This window comes from Erpetoichthys calabaricus, chromosome 9 (genome assembly GCF_900747795.2).
Source record: "Erpetoichthys calabaricus chromosome 9, fErpCal1.3, whole genome shotgun sequence".
Lineage (NCBI taxonomy): Eukaryota > Metazoa > Chordata > Cladistia > Polypteriformes > Polypteridae > Erpetoichthys > Erpetoichthys calabaricus.
The window spans coordinates 7,758,116-7,764,649 of NC_041402.2; positions in this window are offsets into that span (position 1 = coordinate 7,758,116).

The following is a 6,534-nucleotide window of genomic DNA, read 5'->3' on the forward strand; positions in this document are numbered from 1 at the left end:
GCATTAACTCATCCAAGATGAGGCACCTGATCTCGGATGATTTAAGCGACGTACAAAAAATAACCCCCCTGGCATACGCACATTTCTACACAATTTTCCGTTAAAAATCACAATCACCTTGTGAACGCGCCTCGATGCTAATCAACCTCATACATATGCAATCACGATGCCGCAGAACTTCATTGGCTGGCAGCGTAGCCTCGCACCTGACGCATCGAGACCCCGCCCACAGCATTCGAGAGTATCTGGCCGTGCTCTGCATGTGCGCCATTATAGCGCCTCTCCTCTGCGCTGTGGGGGTCAGGGGAAGGTGTAACTCGCCACCGTCGCAGTGGGTACCCGCTGTTGCAATGAATAGTACAGGCCACATCAAAAACACGGAAGGGTCACGTTACCAACAATTGCGCTACCACCTACAGCACTGTCATGTCTGTCGAAGCTACTTTGCCTCAAAATAAACGAATCACAGGTTGACCCAGACCACCTAAGCCTGGCATTTATCAGTCTCATCTTGGCATCACAGATAACCTGCGCGTTAATGGAACATCATTGCTTAAGGATAACAAGAGTGGCTTCATTCTCGTTATGTGCCCTTATTGCAAGAGGAGTTCGTTCATTTGCCTCAGTGACGTTAGGACAGGGGTGGTGAACTCCAAGCCTGGAGCGCCACAGTGGCTACAGGTTTTCATTCTAACCCTTTTCCTAATCAGTGACCAGTTTTCACTGTTAATTAACTTTTCCCCCATCACTTTAATAGCCCTGTTAGAAGAGCTCAGCCCTCTGAATTAACTCCTTTCTTCATTAAATGACAGCCAAGCAGAAATGAGACGTGAAACGAGCCAACAGATGACCAGCTAAACTGAAGCTTCAAACTTCAACCAGTTTCACTCCAATCACTTTCTTAATGAGAAGCCGATTCTTGCTGTTAATTAAACCCGTTATTTAATTCCATGGCTTGTTGCCGCTCTCATTCTGCCACAGCACACATTTCGTAAACTGTTGTTTTTCTGTTCTTTCTAAGAGCACCAATGTCAAAATGTTTTGATGACCTGAGAGATCAGCCTTACCAAGACCATCACCTCTCTTTAATTTTCAGATATTGTGTGATGGGCACAGGTGAGCTGGTCATGTGGCGGCTTGTTTTGTGTCTCCTTATTGTTTGGCTGCTAATTAAAGAAAAAAAAAAAACAACTATGGGGCCTGAGTCAAGTTAATTAAAAGAAGTAATCAGCAGCAAAATCTGGTCACTAATTAAGAAGATGGTAAGAATGAAAACCTGCAGCCACTGCGGCCCTTCAGGCCTGGAGTTCGCCACCCCTGCGTTAGGAGAACTGGACACAGCTGCATATTACCTTTTCATGTTGACCTGTACACCCACACCATATGGAAACTGAATATAGCACCCCATTAGTCGTTTATAGCTTCACGCACAGTGGGCATTATGGAACTGAAGCTCCTCTGAGCTATTGCTGACCTGTCGGCCAGTTCTCTCGTGTGGGTGTCTGTTGCCAGCACCCTGCATATGGCCAGGTAGAGCTCGATGTCGGGCCGTCTGGGGCCAGCTCAGCACGTACAGTACTTCTAAGACACGGGTGTCCAACTCCTGTCCTGGTGGGCCACAGTGGCTGCAGGTTCTCATTCTAACCCTTTTTCCTAATCAGCGAGCAGTTTTCACTGCTAATTAACTCCTGTTCCCTTTGTTTTAATAACCCCGTTAATAAGGGTTCAGTCCTCTGAATTGATTTGTTTCTTCATTAAATGGCAGCCAAACAGAAAGGAGATGTGAAATGAGATGACGGATGACCAGCTAAATTGCAACGTCAAACTCCAGCCTGTTTCACTCCAACCACTTCCTTAATGAGAAGCCGATTCTTGCTGTTAATTAAAGCCATTATTGAATATCAGGACTTGTTGCTGCTCTCATTTTGCCACATCAGACTGATTTCTCTTTTTTCTAAGACCACCATCAAGATGTTTTGGTGACCCGAGACACCTTCACCTTTCTTTATTTTCAGGTGAGCTGGTCTTGTTTTGTGTCTCCTTACTGTTTGGCTGCTCATTAAGGAAAAAGAAACAACTAAGGGGTCTGAGTCACGCCAATTAAACGAAGGCAAAACCAGTTAATCAGCAGAAAAAAGGGCTCACTAATCAAGAAGATGGTTAGAATGAAAACCTGCAGCCCACCAGGACCAGAGTTGGACACCCCCCTTCTAAAAAAAATCAAAATCGGCTCATAAGCCAGACATTCTTTATGGGCAAAAAATTCTGGTGGTCCTTAAAAGTTTGTTCCTATTGTATCTGACCATTTGAATAGTCTTCAAACGAGTCATGTTGTGTCAGACCACTAGGCCAGTGCTTCCCAAACTCGACCCTGGGGGATCCACAGTGGCTGCAGGTTTTTGTTTCCACCAACTTCCGTTTTTCATTGGAGACTCGGCCTAATTAAGGGAGTCATTATTTCCCCGTTTCAGAGTCAATATAGAAATTACAAACTAAGTTTGGTTGATTTTTATTTAAATGTAGTAAGTAGTTATATGCTGCGGTGGGTTGGCACCCTGCCCGGGATTGGTTCCTGCCTTGTGCCCTGTGTTGGCTGGGATTGGCTCCAGCAGACCCCCGTGACCCTGTGTTCGGATTCAGCGGGTTGGAAAATGGATGGATGGAAGTAGTTATATGGGGAATATGTAGTTGTTTTAAATTAACAGCATTTTCAACCTAATTTTCATTCTGTTTTTCCGGATGTTCTGGTTATTTATTTGATTATTTACTAATTAGCGGGTCTGACACTGAAGTCGTTGCTGCTTTCATCATCCTGGGTGTCTGTTGTGCTGGTTGTTAATTGTCACTATTAGAGTTAAATTAAGGGAGCAAACTACACAGGAAAAGGGGAAAATAAAAGGAAGACAACGAGAGAGAGTTAAGTACAGTGGTGTGAAAAACTATTTGCCCCCTTCCTGATTTCTTATTCTTTTGCATGTTTGTCACACAAAATGTTTCTGATCATCAAACACATTTAACCATTAGTCAAATATAACACAAGTAAACACAAAATGCAGTTTGTAAATGGTGGTTTTTATTATTTAGGGAGAAAAAAAAATCCAAACCTACATGGCCCTGTGTGAAAAAGTAATTGCCCCCTGAACCTAATAACTGGTTGGGCCACCCTTAGCAGCAATAACTGCAATCAAGCGTTTGCGATAACTTGCAATGAGTCTTTTACAGCGCTCTGGAGGAATTTTGGCCCACTCATCTTTGCAAAATTGTTGTAATTCAGCTTTATTTGAGGGTTTTCTAGCATGAACCGCCTTTTTAAGGTCATGCCATAGCATCTCAATTGGATTCAGGTCAGGACTTTGACTACGCCACTCCAAAGTCTTCATTTTGTTGTTCTTCAGCCATTCAGAGGTGGATTTGCTGGTGTGTTTTGGGTCATTGTCCTGTTGCAGCACCCAAGATCGCTTCAGCTTGAGTTGACGAACAGATGGCCGGACATTCTCCTTCAGGATTTTTTGGTAGACAGTAGAATTCATGGTTCCATCTATCACAGCAAGCCTTCCAGGTCCTGAAGCAGCAAAACAACCCCAGACCATCACACTACCACCACCATATTTTACTGTTGGTATGATGTTCTTTTTCTGAAATGCTGTGTTCCTTTTATGCCAGATGTAACGGGACATTTGCCTTCCAAAAAGTTCAACTTTTGTCTAATCAGTCCACAAGGTATTTTCCCAAAAGTCTTGGCAATCATTGAGATGTTTCTTAGCAAAATTGAGACGAGCCCTAATGTTCTTTTTGCTTAACAGTGGTTTGCGTCTTGGAAATCTGCCATGTAGGCCGTTTTTGCCCAGTCTCTTTCTTATGGTGGAGTCGTGAACACCGACCTTAATTGAGGCAAGTGAGCCCTGCAGTTCTTTAGACGTTGTCCTGGGGTCTTTTGTGACCTCTCGGATGAGTCGTCTCTGCGCTCTTAGGGTAATTTTGGTCGGCCGGCCACTCCTGGGAAGGTTCACCACTGTTCCATGTTTTTGCCATTTGTGGATAATGGCTCTCACTGTGGTTCGCTGGAGTCCCAAAGCTTTAGAAATGGCTTTATAACCTTTACCAGACTGATAGATCTCAATTACTTCTGTTCTCATTTGTTCCTGAATTTCTTTGGATCTTGGCATGATGTCTAGCTTTTGAGGTGCTTTTGGTCTACTTCTCTGTGTCAGGCAGCTCCTATTTAAGTGATTTCTTGATTGAAACAGGTGTGGCAGTAATCAGGCCTGGGGGTGGCTACGGAAATTGAACTCAGGTGTGATACACCACAGTTAAGTTATTTTTTAACAAGGGGGCAATTACTTTTTCACACAGGGCCATGTAGGTTTGGATTTTTTTTCTCCCTAAATAATAAAAACCATCATTTAAAAACTGCATTTTGTGTTTACTTGTGTTATGTTTGACTAATGGTTAAATGTGTTTGATGATCAGAAACATTTTGTGTGACAAACATGCAAAAGAATAAGAAATCAGGAAGGGGGCAAATAGTTTTTCACACCACTGTATTTATAGCTTTCGAAAAAAAATACTTTTAAATGTCTTATAAATATAAAAACAATACTGTTCTGTTTTTCTGAATGCAGAATAAGAGTAAAAAAAAGACCAGCTAATTAAAGGAGATCAGTTGTTATCAATTATTATCACCGATAGTGAATCTGATTGAAACAAAAACCTGCAGCCACAGGGGGTCCCCAGGACCGAGTTTGGGAACCAACTGCTGTAGGCTGTGAATCAACCGCAGGGCCTGGGATTTACAGCTTTCTGTACGAGGAGTGAATGACATCAACGGTTTTTACTGTGCTTTGGTTTCCAATCCTTAGAAGTTGACAACAGGTAGCCAATAGAAACTGATGAAAAAAAATATAAATTATAATAATAAATAATATTATATACAGTGGAACCTCGAGATATGAGTTTAATTCGTTCCAGCACTGAGCTCGTATAACGAATTTCTCGTATCTAGAACAAACTTCCCCATTGAAAATAATGGAAATCCAGTTAATCCATTCTGCACCCCCAAAAATATCAACATAAAAATCAATTTTCCTAACAAATAACACTGATAAATAATATATACTGTAGTTTACCTTTAATAAATAGCACTGGTAAATAATATAACTGTAGTTTACCTTTATGAAGAGTCCTGGCTGGCTTGAGGGAGACGATAGGGAGGTGGGGAGGAGGAAACGGGTTACTGTGGGAAAGGAGAGTCCCCCTCTGATTCAGGAAGGCTCTCATGTTTATCTATGATTTCTTTCTTAATTTCAACGGCCATGGCTTCCTTTTTTTCTTTGCAGCACTATCTGAGGCAACAATCTTCTTGAGAGGCATTGTGGAATAATTATTTTCACGTTAAATGCAAAAAAAAAAAAACAATGAAATCACAAGCGCACAAACGTGTAGATCCTCACGCTACAGGAGAACAAGGAACACTGAGTGAGCTGATGGGCGGGCAGCGTCAGCTTGGGTGAATCCCTGAGTCGAGGCGGATCGGGAAACGCGTCACGCATACCCACAGCCTGTCTTGTGGCTCGTTACGTGAGCCAATGCTCGTATTTAGATCCGAATTTTTCGCTTATACTTTCCTCGTATCTTGAATTTCTCGTAAACAGAGCTGTTCGTATCTCGAGGTTCCACTGTATTAATAATAAATATTATAATAATAAAATAAATAATATAATAATATAAAATATAAAAAAATATAAAACAAACCAATGGAAAAAAAATAATATAAATTATAATAATAATATTATATATTAATATTAAATATTATAATAATAAAATAATATAAAAAATATATAAAACAAACCAATGGAAAAAAAATAATATAAATTATAATAAATATTATATATTAATATTAAATATTATAATAATAAAATATAAAACATAAAAAAATATAAAACAAACCAATGGAAAAAAAATAATATAAATTATAATAATATTATATATTAATATTAAATATTATAATAATAAAATAAATAATATAATAATATAAAATATAAAACAAACTCATGGAAAAAAGAGCACTTCCATGCAAATACGCAGCATTGACCTGCTTACAAGAGAACTAAAAAACAGCTTGTGGGTCATATTCATCACTTTTAAGGTGTAATATTTTTGTCATGTCAACACACATTCTACTAACGGCTCAGGGATATAAATTAGTATGCATGCAAGTCGTCGTTTAGCCGATTTTGCTGCATTTCGCGACTCAATTGCGGGTGTCCTCATTCTCCAGTTTCTCCAAAGCGGAGAGGGCAGATCTGCCATTAATATATATGCATGTTCCCCCGTCAAGCGTTCTTTTATAAATCTTGACGTTTGTATTGAAAGCTGTGTACACACATTTCAAGCGTATTTTTGTGCGTACACAACTTTTATTATTCTGACCACCAGATGAGCTGGAGTCAAGAGTGAAGGAAGGACAATGCTTGGTTAGGGGTAAGAGAAGACAGAAGAGGGAGAACTGTTTGTGTGGGATTAGAAGAAAAATGC